This window comes from Panthera onca, chromosome D3 (assembly GCF_046562875.1).
Source record: "Panthera onca isolate mPanOnc1 chromosome D3, mPanOnc1 haplotype 2, whole genome shotgun sequence".
NCBI lineage: Eukaryota > Metazoa > Chordata > Mammalia > Carnivora > Felidae > Panthera > Panthera onca.
Genome location: NC_138350.1, coordinates 30,179,701 through 30,196,412, shown reverse-complemented (window position 1 = coordinate 30,196,412; position 16,712 = coordinate 30,179,701).

Here is a 16,712-nt window from a genome sequence, read left to right as displayed (position 1 = left end):
CATCCCCCAGCCAAAATCCCAAGGGAACCAGTTCCCATCACGGAAGTTGCTTGTACCGTGCAAAAACCCAAAGCTGTGCTTCTGTAGATCCATCCCTCTGACCGGTCTGCCTCCCTCCTGGTGCTGCAGGGCCCTTCCTGAACTGGACCACCAAAAGCAAAGCTAGCTGAGTCTGCTCCTCTCACTCCTGTGCACCTTGCGGATCCACCCTGGCTAATACACCAGATCCCATAGAAGCAGCACCACAAGCCTGGCAGTGGGCAAGTAGCCCAGACAGGGGCCATACCACTCCACAGTGAGTCCTGCCCCTGGGAGAGGGAAAGATAAGGTACACACCAGTTTGACTATGGCCCCAGCGGTGGGCTGGGGGCAGACATCAGGTCTGACTGTGGTCCCGCCCACTAACACAAGTTACTCCAGACAGTACAGGGGAAGAGCCCTGTAGTTCTGTGCCACTCCAGGGACTATCCAAAAGGATGAAACGGAAGAATTCTCCTCAAAAGAAATTCCAGGAAGTAGCGACAGCTAACGAACTGATCAAAAACGATTTAAGCAATGTAACACAACATGAATTTAAAATTATAGTCATAAAATTAATCGCTGGGCTTGAAAAAGTATAGAAACAGCAGAGAATGTATTACTACAGAGATCAAGGGACTAAGAAACAGTCAGGAGGAGCTAAAAAAAAAAAAAGGCTATAAATGAGCTGCAAAATAAAATGGAGGTGACCACAGCTCGGATTGAAAAGGCAGAGGAGAGAATAGGTGAATTAGAAGATAAAATTAAGGAAAAAGAGGAAGCTGAGAAAAAGAGAGATAAAAAAATCCAGGAGTATGAGGGGAGAATTAGAGAACTAAGTGACACAATTAAACGCGATAATATACGCCTAATTGGGATTCCAGAGGAGAAAGAGAGGGAAAGGTGCTGAAGGTGTACTACATGAAATCATAGCTGAGAATTTCTCCAATCTGGGGAAAGAAAAAGGCATTGAAATCCAAGAGGCACAAAGAACTCCCTTCAGACATAACTTGAATTGATCTTCTGCAAGATATATCATAGTGAAACTGGAAAAATACAAGGATAAAGAGAAAATTCTGAAAGCAGCCAGGGAAAAACAGGATCTAACTTACAAAGGTAGACACATAAGAGTAGTAGCAGACCTCTCTACTGAAACTTGGCAGGCCAGAAAGGAATGGCAGGAAATCTTCAATGTGATGAACAGAAAAAAATATGCAGCCGAGAATCTACTATCCAGCAAGTATGTCATGCAGAATAGAAGGAGAGATAGAGGTTTTCTCAAACAAACAAAAACTGAAGGAATTCATCACCAATAAACCAGACCTACAAGAGATCCTAAGGGGGATTCTGTGAGTGAAATGTTGCAAGGACCACAAAGTACCAAGGCGTCACTACAAGCATGAAACCTACAGATGTCACAATGACTCTAAGCCCATATCTTTCTATAATAACACTGAATGTAAATGGACTAAATGCTCCAACCAAAAGATATAGGGTATCAGAATGGATAAAAAACAAGACCCATCTATTTGCTGTCTCCAAGGGACTCATTTTAGACCTGAGGACACCTTCAGATTGAAAGTGAGGGGATGGAGAACTATTTACCATGCTACTGGAAGTCAAAAGAAAGCTGGAATAGCCATACTTCTATCAGACAAACTAGACTTTAAATTAAAGGCTGTAACAAGAGATGAAGAAGGGCATTATATAATAATTACAGGATCTATCCACCAGGAAGAGCTAACAATTATAAATGTCTTTGTGCCAAATATGGGAGCCTCCAAATATATAAAGCAATTAATCACAAACATAAGCAACCTTATTGATAAGAATGTGGTAATTGCAGGGGAATTTAATACTCCAATTACAACAATGGATAGATCATCTAGGCACATGGTCAATAAAGAAACAATGAATGATAGACTGGGTCAGATGGACTTGACAGATATATTTAGAACTCTGCATCCCAAAGCAACAGAATATACTTTCTTCTCGAGTGCACATGGAACATTCTCCAAGATAGATCATATACTGGATCACAAAACAGCCCTTCATAAGTATACAAGAATTGAGATCATACCATGCATACTTTCAGACCACAATGCTATGAAGCTTGAAATCAACCACAGGAAAAAGTCTGGAAAACCTCCAAAGGCATGGAGGTTAAAGAACACCATACTAAAGAATGAATGTGTCAACCAGGCAATTAGAGAAGAAATTAAAAAATATATGCAAACAAATGAAAATGAAAACACAACAATCCAAACGCTTTGGGATGCAGCAAAGGCAGTCCTTTTTTTATTTTTTATTTTTTGAAATTTGTATTATTATTATTTTTTTTTATTTTTTTATTTTTTAATATATGAAATTTACTGTCAAATTGGTTTCCATACAACACCCAGTGCTCATCCCAAAAGGTGCCCTCCTCAATACCCATCACCCACCCTGCCCTCCCTCCCACCCCCCATCAACCCTCAGTTTGTTCTCAGTTTTTAACAGTCTCTAATGCTTTGGCTCTCTCCCACTCTAACCTCTTTTTTTTTTTTTTTTTTTTTTTCCTTCCCCTCCCCCATGGGTTTCTGTTATGTTTCTCAGGATCCACATAAGAGTGAAACCATATGGTATCTGTCTTTCTCTGTATGGCTTATTTCACTTAGCATCACACTCTCCAGTTCCATCCACGTTGCTACAAAAGGCCATATTTCATTTTTTCTCATTGCCACGTAGTATTCCATTGTGTATATAAACCACAATTTCTTTATCCACTCATCAGTTGATGGACATTTAGGCTCTTTCCATAATTTGGCTATTGTTGAGAGTGCCGCTATAAACATTGGGGTACAGGTGCCCCTATGCATCAGTACTCCTGTATCCCTTGGATAAATTCCTAGCAGTGCTATTGCTGGGTCATAGGGTAGGTCTATTTTTAATTTTCTGAGGAACCTCCACACTGCTTTCCAGAGCGGCTGCACCAATTTGCATTCCCACCAACAGGGCAAGAGGGTTCCTGTTTCTCCACATCCTCTCCAGCATCTATAGTCTCCTGATTTCTTCATTTTGGCCACTCTGACTGGCGTGAGGTGGTATCTGAGTGTGGTTTTGATTTGTATTTCCCTGATAAGGAGCGACGTTGAACATCTTTTCATGTGCCTGTTGGCCATCCGGATGTCTTCTTTAGAGAAGTGTCTATTCATGTTTTCTGCCCATTTCTTCACTGGGTTATTTGTTTTTCGGGTGTGGAGTTTGATGAGCTCTTTATAGATTTTGGATACTAGCCCTTTGTCCGATGTGTCATTTGCAAATATCTTTTCCCATTCCGTTGGTTGCCTTTTAGTTTTGTTGGTTGTTTCAGCAAAGGCAGTCCTGAGAGGAAAATACATTGCAATCCAGGCCTATCTCAAGAAACAAGAAAAATCCCAAATACAAAACCTAACAGCACACCTAAAGGAAAGAGAAGCAGAACAGCAAAGACACCACAAACTCAGCAGAAGAAGAGAAATAATAAAGATCAGAGCAGAAATAAACAATATAGAATCTAAAAAAAACTATAGAGCAGATCAATGAAACCAAGAGTTGGTTTTCTGAGAAAATAAACAAAATTGAGAAACCTCTAGCCAGGTTTCTTAAAAACAAAAGGGAGATGACCCAAACAGATAAATTCATGAATGAAAATGGAATTATTACAACCAGTCCCTCAGAAGTACAAGCAATTATTAGGGAATACTATGAACAATTATATGCCAACAAACTGGACAACCTAGAAGAAATGGACAAAATCCTAAACACTCACACACTTCCAAAACTCAAACAGGAAGTAATAGAAAGCTTGAACAGACCCATAACCAGCAAAGAAATTGAACCAGTTATCAAAAATCTCCCAACAAATAAGAGTCCAGGACCAGATGGTTTCCCTGGGGAATTCTAACACACATTTAAAGCAGAAATAATACCTGTCCTTCTCAAGCTATTCCAAAGAACAGAAAGGGAAGAAAAACTTCCAGACTCATTCTATGAGTCGTTGATTCCTAAACCAGACAGAGACCCAGCAAGAAAAAGAGAACTACAGGCCAACATCCCTGATGGATATGGATGAAAAAATTCTAAGATACTAGCAAATCGAATTCAACAGCATATAAAAAGAATTATTCCCCGTGATCAAATAGGATTCATTCCTGGGCTGTAGGACTGGTTCAACATTCACAAATCAAACAGTGTGATACATCACATTAATAAAAGGAAAGATAAGAACCATATGATCCTGTCAATTGAATGAGAAAAAGTATTTGACAAAATTCAGCATCCTTTCTTAATAAAAACCTTCAGTAAGTAGGGATAGAAGGAACATACTTAAACATCATAAAAACCATTTATGAAAATCCCACAGCTAATAACATTCTCAATGGGGAAAAACTGAGAGCTTTCTCCCTGAGATGAGGAACACAACAGGGATATCAACTATCACTGCTGTTGTTTAACATAGTGTTGGAAGTTCTAGCATCAGCAATCAGACAACAAAAGGAAATCAAAGGCATCAAAATTGGGAAAGATAAAGTCAAGCTTTCACTTTTTGCAGATGACATGATATTATATATAGAAAATCCGATAGACTCCACCAAAAGTCTGCTAGAACTGATACATGAATTCTGCAAAGTTTCAGGATACAAAATCAATGTACTGAAATAAGTTGCATTCTTATACACTAATAAGGAAGCAACAGAAAGGCAAATAAAGAAACTGATCCCATTCACAATTGCACCAAGAAGCATAAAATACCTAGGAAGAAATCTAACCAAAGATGTAGAAGATCTGTAGGCTGAAAACTATAGAAAGCTTATGAAGGTAATTGAAGAAGATATAAAGAAATGGAAAAACATTCCGTGCTCATGAATTGGAAGAATAAATATTGTTAAAATGTCAATACTACCCAAAGCTATCTACACATTCAATGCAATCCCAATCAAAATTGCACCAGCATTCTTCTCAAAGCTAGAACAAGCAATCCTAAAATTTGTATGGAAACACAAAAGACCCTGAATAGCCAAAGTAATATTGAAGAAGGGGACCCAAGCAGGAGGCATCACAATCCCAGACTTTAGCCTCTACTACAAAGCTGTAATCATCAAGACAGCATGGTACTGGCACAAAAACAGACACATAGACCAATGGAATAGAATAGAAACCCCAGAACTAGACCCACAAAAGCATGTCCAATTCATCTTTGACAAAGCAGGAAAGAATATCCAATGGAAAAAAGACAGTCTCTTTAACAAATGGTGCTTCAGCAACATGCAGAAGGTTGAAACTAGACCACTTTCTTACACCATTCACAAAAACAAACTCAAAATGGATAAAGGACCTGAACGTGAGACAGGAAACCATCAAATCCCTAGAGGAGAAAGAAGGAAAAAACCTTCCTGACCTCAGCCGCAGCAAGTTCTTACTTGACACATCCCCAAAGGCAAGGGAATTAAAAGCAAAAGTGAACTATTGGGACCTCATGAAGATAAAAAGACTTCTGCACAGCAAAGGAAACAATAAAAGTAAAAGGCAACCAACGGAATGGATAAAGCTATTTGCAAATGACATATTGGATGAAGGGCTAGTATCCAAAATCTATGAAGAGCTCACCAAACTCCACACCCGAAAAATATATAATCCAGTGAAGAAATGAGCAGAAAACATGACTAGACACTTCTCTAAAGAAGACATCCGGATGGCCAACAGGCACATGAAAAGATGCTCAACGTCACTCTTCATCAGGGAAATACAAATCAAAACCACACTCAGATACCACCTCACGCCAGTCAGAGTGGCTAAAATGAACAAATCAGGAAACTATAGATGCTGGAGAGGATGTGGAGAAACGGGGACCCTCTTGCACTGTTGGTGGGAATGCAAACTGGTGCAGCCGCTCTGGAAAACAGTGTGGAGTTTCCTCAAAAAATTAAAAATAGACCTACCTTATGACCCAGCAATAGCACTGCTAGGAATTTACCCAAGGGATACAGGAGTGTTGATGCATAGAGGCACTTGTTCCCCAATGGTTATAGCAGCACTCTCAATAGCCAAAGTATGGAAAGAGCCTCAATGTCCATCAACTGACGAATGAATAAAAAAAATGTGGTTTATATACACAATGGAATACTACGTGGCAATGAGAAAGAATGAAATATGGCCTTTTGTAGCAATGCGGATGGAACTGGAGAGTGTTATGCTAAGTGAAATAAGTCATACAGAGAAAGACAGATACCATATGGTTTCACTCTTATGTAGATCCTGAGAAACTTAACAGAAACCCATGGGGGAGGGGAAGGGGAAGAAAAAAGAGGTTAGAGTGGGAGAGAGACAAAACATAAGAGACTCTTAAAAACTGAGAACAAACTGAGGGCTGATAGGGGGTGGGAGGGAGGAGAGGGTGGGTGATGGGTAGTGAGGAGGGCACCTTTTGGGATGAGCACTGGGTGTTGTATGGAAACCAATTTGACAATAAATTTCATATTAAAAAAAATAAAGTCATATGAGTGAAGTCATATGAAAAAAAATGTTAATGCAGTATATATGTCTGTAAACCCAAGAACAAAGACATTCTATAAAAAATGGAAAGTTATTTTAGCAAGGTAAGACAATGAATGACTTTTTAATTTAATTTCTTCTTATAAAAATATTTTAAGGTTCATTTATAGAGAGAAACATTTATTGAGCAAATACTGTGCAGCAAATTGGAAATAAAACAGTGGAAAAAGAAAAAAAAGAAAACAAAATGATAGAAGTAAAACAGAATTTGAAAAAATTTACATTGAAGCAAAAAATATAGTTAAAATAGAGACAAAAAAAAGCACTTGACAAAGTACAAGATCCATCCATGATAAAAGACATGACAAAACTGGTTCCAGAAGAAGACACATGAACATAGTAAAGGCCTTATATAAAAAATGCACAGTTAATATAATTCTAAATGGGGGAAAATTGGGAGTGGTTTCTTTTTTTTAATTTTTATTTTTGTATTTTTTTCAATGTTTATTTCTGAGAGACAGAGAGTGAGCAGGGGAAGGGCAGAGAGAGAGGGAGACACAGAATCCAAATCAGGTTCTAGGCTCTGAGCTGTCAGCATGGGGGCTCGAACTCACAGTCTGTGAGATCATGACCTGAGCTGAAGTTGGACATTTAACTGACTGAGCCACCCAGGCGCCCCTGGGAGCTTTATCTTTACAGTGAGAAACGAGACAGAGATGTCCATTTGCACCAGTTTTATTTCACATAGTACTGGAAGTCTTAGCCACAGCAATCAGAAAACAGAAAGAAAAGTTATCCAAATCACCAAGGATGAAGTAAAATTTTGAGTATCGTACTCTGAAAACTATAAAACACTGATAACAAAAATTGAAGATGACACCAAAAAATGGGAAGAGCAAATATTGTTAAGATTTCTTCCTACCCAAAGTAATCTACACGTTTAGTGCAATCCCTGTGAAAATACCAACAACATTTTTCATAGAACTAGAACAAGCAATTCTGAAATTTGTATGGAACCACAAAAGTCCCTGAATAACCAGTGCAGTCTTGAAAACCAAAGCAAAGCTGGAGACATCACAATTCTGGACTTCAAGTTATATTACAATATACAATATTGTACAATATATTTGTAGTCATCAAAATAGTATGGTACTGGCACATAAATGGACACATATATATCAATATAACAGAATAGAAAACCTAGAAATTGACCCAGAGTTATTTGGTCAATTAAGTTTTGACAAAGCAGGGAAGACCATACAATGGAAAAAAGACAGTCTCTTCAACAAATAATGTTGGGAAAACTAGTCAACTGCATGCAAAAAGAATAAAACTGGATCATTTTCTTATGCCATAACAAAAAAATTCAAAATTGATTAAGACATAAATGTGAGACCTGAAATCATGAAAATGCTAGAAGAGAGCACAGGCAGTAATCTCTCTGATATTGGGTGTAGCAACATTTTTCTAAGCATGTCTTCTTAGTCAAGGGAAAGAAAATAAAAAAAAAAAAACTACTGGAACTACATCCAAATAAAAACCTTTTGTACAGTGAAGGAAACAAACAACAAAATGAAAAGGAATCTATACAATGGGAGATGATGTTTGAAAATGACAATTCTGATAAAGGGTTAGTATACAAAATATATAAAGAACTTATTCAAACCCCAAAAAACGAATAATACAATTTAAAAAATGGGCAGAAGACATGAACAGACATTTCTCCAAAGAAGACATATAGATGGTCAACAAACACAGGAAAAGATGCTAAACATCACAGTTTATCAGGGAAATGCCAATCAAAACTACAATGAGATACCACTTTACACCTGTCAGAATGGCTAAAATTAACAACACAAGACAATATGTGTTGGGGAGGATGTGGAGAAAAAAGAACACTGATGCACTATTGATGGGAATGTAAACTGGTGCAGCCACTCTGGGAAAGCAGTGTGGAGTTTCCTCAAGATGTTAAAAATAGAACTACCCTACGATCCAGCAATCACACTACTAGGTATTTACCTGAAAAATAAAAAAAAAACACTAACTCAAAGAAATACATGCCACCCTATTTTTATAGCAGCATTATTTACAATAGCCAAGATATTGGAAGCAGCCTAAGTGTCCACTGATTGATGTGTGGATAAGGATGAGGTGGTATATATATATATATATATATATATATATATATATATATACACAATGGAATATTTTTATCCATAAAAAAATAATGAAATCTTGCCATTTGCAATGACATGGATGGTGCTAGGGGTTGTAATGCTAGGTGAAATAAGTCAGTCAAAGACAAATACTCTATGATTTCACTCATATGTGGAATTAAGGAAACAAAACAAATGAGCAAAGGGAAGAAAAAGATAGAGGGGCAAACCAATTAATAGATTCTTAACTATAGAGAACAAACTGATGGTTACCAGAGTGTGTGTAGGGAGATGGGTTAAATAGGTAATAGGATTAAGATGTACACTTGTGATGAGCAATACATATTGTATGGAAGTGTTGAATCACTATATTGCATACCTGAAACTAATATTACACTGTATGTTAACTATGTGGAATTTAAATAAAAACTTAAAAATTATATTAAATTATAATATGTTATATATTTTTATCATCTCAAAGTACTATTAATAGTTTATATTATTAATATATAATTAATGGAATAAAATATTAACATTTTCAACATTATATTTTACCTTAAGATCATTGTTATAAGCATTATTTGTCCTTGTGTTGTAAGCATGTGAAGGCTTAGTTACAAAAATTTTTATTTAACAAAATGACTCACAAAAAATTACTATAAATGCATCATTTTGATAATGACTACTATGTGCTTATTTAACAGTGTATGCATGTATATTAAATCTTTAATATGTATATACTTAATAATTGTGCCAAAGCTTAACGCACTACACACAGTAGCTATTCAAAATTTGTTGAATGAAAGTGTGTACATTTTGTATACTGAGATGGAAGGGAAGGCACAGTTTTCCCATTTAAGAGCTCTCAAAGTTGTGTCTCCCAGAGGAGGAGGAGGAGGAGGAGGAGGTCTTACTGCTTTGACTAATTCTATGTTGCAGGTTTCTTCCAGCACTCTGATAGGCTTTTAGTACTGTTGTGTAGGCAGACTGCTTTTGCCGTTTTCTGATTTTTACTGAGTTTTCTCTATGTGATGTTTCCTGTGCTGTATTTGTGGCATCTTGGTATGCTTAAGTAGGCTATCTCACCACTCTTCTGACGTTGTCAAATTTTCTATTTATTCATCATGTCTCCTTTGGAAGAGATCATTTAGTGAAAATTGGGACTTATATTTGTAGCCCCTTTACATCTGAGGCAGACTATATGGCTCTTTTGTCATGTGGCTAGACACTAGGGCAGTGACATCTTCACTGGGCTTCTTTGTAACCTTGTCCTTGGTTTCAGTCTCTTCTCTGACAACTCTCTCTAGTGACAATTTTAGTAGGCCTTTAAAATGGACCACAGCATGTGGCAGCATTCTTCCCTCTTACCTGGAAATGTAATTGTTCAGGATTTTGGTGTATCGTGTCTTAGCCTTGGAGGCAATGAGCCAGTGTGAAGGGGGCAAAATATGTGTACTGGTGTGCTGAACTGGGGTGGGCTGGCATCAACAGGGCTTAAGTGCATCATAATTGTGGGGAAAAAAAGGGATTTGCTGATAAGGATGAGGTTGGAGCTGGTTTCCAGGTGGGTATTGTAGCAGGACTGTTTGCCACCTCCACCTGCAGGGGTCCTGAGGGCAAAGTGCTAAGTCTTGGTTGATGAACAGAAGACAGGGTCAGCATGAAGAAGGCAAGATAGGGTCTGGGGATAGGGTTTGAGACCACAGTGGGTTAGCTTATAATGTGTCTCATTGTTCAGTAGAAACTTGCAGCCAACTGTTATATTTCATTTGCTGCAAATGAACACCTTCCTTGTGGAGGTGCATCTGTCTGAGTCAGTCCTTGGCCTTAGGGAGTCAGGTGTTTTTGGAAACTCATACATGTGGTTGTCTTTTCATAAGTCACATTGCTTATTTGGGACCTTCTGTACAGAACAGTTGAAGCTGATCTCTTCCTTCGCAGATCCTTCTTTCTTCCCACCACCTCCCTACTCCATATTCCACCACTCTGGGGCCAGAGCAGGCATTATAACTCTGGGCCTGAGACCTTGATTATAATGAAGCTAAATTTCAGATCACAAATGCTGCCATTTGTGGCCAGAAGAAAAATAACATAATCAGCCCTGCAGAGATTCTTTGCAAAATGTGACTCTAAGTATTAGTTGTTCTGGAGGCAAAAAAAAAAAAATTTTTTTTTTCAGTGATTGGATCATCACTGCTATGGGATTGGAGCATCACATTTGCTGTGGGTCCTGTTCATAGCCATCATCCAAGGAGTCAAGGCAGATGTCCTCTATGTCTCTTTATGTGTGTCCCACTTCCAGCTATTGCCTTCTCACAGGGACCTACCTCTTCATCACATACTTTGCCTGCAAATTATAGCACACAATCAATTTCACCACATAGTGAGGAATAAACCTACAAACCATAGATGGGTAGGCATGCAATAGGTAGATGATATCATTATAGTCTGCTCTGCTGAATTACTACCCATATAAGTCTGACTCTTTTTTCATTTATTTCCCTCTGTTTTACACGTGTACTTAGCAAGCTTCACTCTCCTCCTCTAGTTAATGAATATAAACAGCTATTTTTTGATGGTACCACATATTGTAAGTTCTCGCTAAAATTCACCCTCTAAAATTCTCACACCTTTATTCTCTAACCCCTTCCATCTTAAGACCAGAATTCTAGTTACCATCATTCCTCAGATGCTGACTAGAACTACCTTTATATTTTCTGTCTCCAAACCACCTAGTTGCCCTCAGTTCCTAAATTCCTCAGCTTAAGGACAAGCTAAGGTTTTGTGACAGTTGGACTTCTTACTTAAGTAGTCTTCTTCCATCTAAATTTCCATAGCCATTGTTTGCACCATTCTATGAAACTTTTCCATCCTGGGGTTTGAGGCCACCCTAGAGTGGTGATTGCTGCCCAATAAAAACATGAGACCATCCTAGCTGTCTACATACTTATATCCTTGGATGGAATCAATTTCAGGCTCTTCATTATACTACCCTGCATCTCTTGAGCCATGTAGTGAGGTGACATCCTTGTGCAAGAGTTCAATTTCCCAGCACTACTGCATATGAGGGTTACATGAGATAATGTGTCTAAACAATCACATCATAATATTGTGTTCTTAGCATTGACCTAAATGCTTTGCATGCCTTATGTCATTTGATACTCAAAACAACTATGTGAGGTAGTTATTATTAATATCTTTAATGTACAGATAGGAAAACTGAAGCTTTAACATGCCAAGTAAGTTCCCCAAAGTCACACAACTAGAAAGTCATAGAAATGAGATTCAGTGGGGCACCTGTGTGGCTCAATCAGTTCAACGTCCTACTTTGGCTCAGGCCATGATCTTGTGGTTTGTGAGTTTGAGCCCTGGGTCAGGCTCAGCGCTGACAGCTCAGTGTTGACAGCTGGGAACCTGGAGCCTCCTTCAGATCCTGTGTCTCCCTCTCTCTGCCCCTCCCCTGCTCACGTTCTGTCTGTCTCTCTCAAAAATAAACATTAAAAAAAATTTTAATTAAAAAAAAAGAAATGAGATTCAAATTCACACCTGTCTTATTCCAGAAGTCCTAACTCTCAATCTATCTCTTTATGTACCTCTTGCAGAGTGCTGAGCATGTTGCTAAAACTCACTAAACTTTCCAGAGACGAATAGTTCTTATTTTTACATTTCCTTCACCCCAGTCTCATGCATGTAGAAGACTGCGGCTCCTAACAAATGTATGTGATAAATCTCCTGATCCCCAACAGAATGAGGCTTGTGGGAATAAAATAACAATAATTTCAAATTTCTCAAATTTTACTTTCCTTGTTTCCAGGGAAATATTCCTGCCTTCTACCTACTGAAAAACAATGATAATGTATTCATTTTCATTTTTCTGATGTTTACCCCCCATGGTCAGATGCTAATTCCTTAACAGTGAGGAATTAGTCCCAGTGCTTGACACCTTCCCTTCCTTCTGTATTTGGATTTACATTCCTTTGGCTCATAAGGCTTCCTTCTTTCTTCATGATTTTATGCACCCTAGGTAATTATTTCCTCTCTTCTTGTCAGATATTTATATCATTAGGACTACTTGGATTTTATATTTTGATTACTTATTAAGGAAACATTTCCCTTCTTTAAGGCATTGTTATCGACTTCTTGGCATTTCACATTTTGCATTGTTTTTAATTAGCAACATTTCAGAATCTACAAACTCTGAAAGGGCCATAACTGCCACTTTTAATTCAGTTTGGGCTCCAGAGATAGATAATGTGACTAAAAGCAAATATCTGTATGCCTCAGTTTTTGCATCAGTATATGGTATATAATATACCATACACAGACAGGAAAAAATACAAGAAAAAAGGATATGTTTCTGTTAAAGTTAGTGCTTGTCTCTTTTATTTTAAAGAGGTGTGATTCTCTACTTTTTTTTCCCTCAATTTTCCTCCCAAGGGATATTTTTGTGAAATGTTCCAAGAACATCTTCCCACAGTAATCAAAGCTTAGGGCCATGTTTTACAGTACATGTGAAATGTTGGTTTAAAAAGGTGATTTTACAGGAGGCAAGCTACTTTAAGAAAGTTTACTGGTTGGAAAAGGATATAAAAAGACCAACATCTACAAGTTAAAACTGGGGGATTAAGCCAAATAACATCGACAGATTACAAAACTGAGAAAGTATTTTATGCATAGCTAGTGGTCTGGATACAGTACTAAGTCTTGGACAAGGAAAGCAAGGAGTTCGTTTGTTTGTTGTTGCAATTGTTCTATTTTTTACCTTTTTTTAAATTTAAATTTTAGTTAACTTACAGTGCAATATTGGTTTCAGGAGTAGAATTCAGTGATTCATAACTTACATACAACACCCATTGCTCAAGACAACATATGCCCTCCTTAGTACCCACTACCCATTTAGCCCATCTCCCACTTACCTCCTTCCATCAACCCATAGTTTGCTCTCTATCATTAAGAGTCTCTTTTGGGGCACCTGGGCAACTCAGTCGGTTAAGTGTCTGACTTCAGTTCAGGTCATGATCTCCTGGTTCATGAGTTCCAACCCTGCATTGGGCTCTGTGCTGACAACTCAGAGCCTGGAGACTGCTTTGGATTCTGTATCTCCCTCTCTCTCTGCCCCTCCCCCACTTGTGCTCTGTCTCTATCTCTCTCTCAAAAATAAACATTTAAAAAATAATAAAAAAGAGTTTTTTGTGGTTTTTTTACCTCTCTTCTCTTCCCCCCTCTGCACTCCTCTGTTTTGTTTCTTAAATTCTGCATATGAGTGACATCATATGGTATTTGTCTTTCTCTGATTATTATTTCTAGCTCTATCCACATCATTCCAAAAGACAAGATTACATTCTTTTTGATGGCTGAGTAATATTCCAGTGTGAGTGTGTGTGTGTGTGTGTGTGTGTGTGTGTGTAACACATCTTCTTTATCCATTCATCAGTCAGTGGACATTTAGGTTCTCTCTAAAGTTTGGCTATTATTGACAATGTTGCAGTAAACTTTGAGGTACATGTACCGCCTTCGAATCTTTATTTTTGTATTCCTGATAATGCAATTGCTGGATCATAGGATAGTTCCAGTTTTAGTTTCTTGAGGAATATCCATACTATTCTCTAGAGTGGTTGTACCAGTTTGCATCCCCACCAACAGTACAAGAGGGTTCCCCTTTCTCCACTTCCTCATGAATATCTGTTGTTTCTTGTTAATTTCAGCCATTATGACAAGTGTGAAGTGGTATCTCATTGTGGTTTTGATTTGTATTTCCCTGATGATAAGTAATGTTGAGCATCTTTTCATGTGTCTGTTAGCCATCTGCATGTCTTCTTTGGAAAAGTGTCTATTCTCTTGTCTTCTGACCATTTCTTAATGGGATTATTTGATTTTGGGTTTTTGAATTAGATAAGTTCTTTATAGATTTTGGATACTAACTGTTTATCAGATATGTCATTTGCAAATCTCTTCTCCCATTCCGTAGGCTGCCTTTTAGTTTTGTTGTTTCCTTCACTATGCAAAAGCTTTTATCTTGATGAAGTCTCAATAGTTCATGTTTGCTTTTGCTTCTCTTGCCTTCAGTGATGTGTCTAGTAAGAAGTGGCTATGGATGATGTCAAAGAGGTTACTGCCTGTGTTCTTCTCTAGGATTTTGATAATTTCCTGTCTCACACTTAGGTCTTTCATCCATTTTGAATTTATTTTTGTGTATGGTATAAGAAAGTGGTCCAGTTTCATTCTTCTGCATGTTGCCATAGAGTTCTCCCAACACCATATGTTGAATAAACTCTTTTTTTCCATTGGATATTCTTTACTGCTTTGCCAGAGATTAGTTGACCATATAGTTGTGGGTCCAAAGGAATTCTTATGATAGTCCTAGAGCCACATGTATTGTGCAGTTAAAGGATTTTGAGGAGGGGCAGATCAATTCAGCATGGGGTTGTTAGAAAGGCTTGGAGAAGGGTTGGGGATAGATATGGCTTTGAAGGGTGGAAAAGAGAGCAATGCTCTCCTGAGCATTGGAGATCTATGGAAATGTGTGGCCAAAAATACTGGGAAAAAATGTAATCAATGAATCCTCCAGGATAGAGATTTCTTACTGGTTCCCTGTGTTCTCTGTAATGGCCCCACATGGCTTTTGAGGGCTTCATGAACTATGGGAAATTGTTTGAGAAGTAGTGTACGTGTGTGTGTGTGTGTGTGTGTGTGTGTGTTTTCCTGAGAGAGGGTCCATAGTTTTCACCAGATTATTTGGGGATCTTTCTGTGATTCAAAAATGTTAAGAAATATTATTATAAATCTATCTGGTAATGTTCATATTGGGCAATAATACAGCTCTAATATTTATCAAGACTACTCCAGAAAGGAGTAAAAAATAAAGTTTGTTACACCCTCTTCTTTATCCTTTTGCTTTTCCTTTCCTTCTTCCTGCCCTTCTCAGCTATTATTTCCTAAAGTTTCATTTTTACTGTTCAGTTCATCTTTTTCCTGGTTCAAGGCTTCAATGATTACCTCTGTCTTGATAATTTCATACTATGTGTCTCCAGCTCCCACTCATTTCTGAGATAAAGTTGGGTGCGATGGCACTTAATAGTTAATATATCCTAAACTGGAGTTAATGGGATAGTGTACTCTATGACAATATCCTTACTGATGGCAATACCATTCTTCCAATAATCACAGTGGTACATTTAGTTTTTCATAATTTTCACTCCCCTATGCAATAAATGACTGAGTTTCATCAGTTCTTCCTTCAGAATTTTGGTGTGTTTTTTTTTTTTTTTTACATCTGAAATGCTCATTCTGCTACTAGCAGCAGTGCTCTTAAGTTTGGATCACCGAGGTCAAAAGACACAACAGTTTTCCTCACCATCAGGCTGACTTAGCTTCAAGATAGATTACAAGACAGAAAGCATCTCAGCTCCTACCAGACCCACAGAGAAGAAGTCACAAGGCACATTTTACACATCAGACACACTGCACATGGGATGAATGTGGCCAGGAGAGATGAGGTACAGCACATGCATGCAACCTAAGTCAGGAGGACATCACTTCTTGAGTAATTTTACCTTTACATCTGCCATGGCACATAGTTCCCACAGGTACATGTGACTAGCTCTCATTCTTGGAGGCAGCTGCATTTCACCAATACTCACAAATTAAAAGCAATTTGACAATGAAATGCAAGTATTTGCTGTTGCAAATCATGGACAGCTCTGTTCGCAGTCAACAGCTGGGTTCTCACTTATCAAGCTTCTAACAATTTCTTGAGTTAATGTTGCAGGAGAATAGACAACTGCTCAAATCCTTAGATGTCCCTGAAGCTAACTAGTGTAATGATCTCAGAACCGGCTACACTAGTCCCCTCATATCTTTTGTTTCACTTTCCACAGTTTCAGTTACCCTCAGTGAACTGCAGTCTGGAAGCAGATGATCCTTTTTCTGACGTACTGTCAGAAAATCAATGGTAGCCCAATGCTACATCACATGCTTACATCATTGACCTCACTTGATCTCATCACATAAGCATTTTATCAT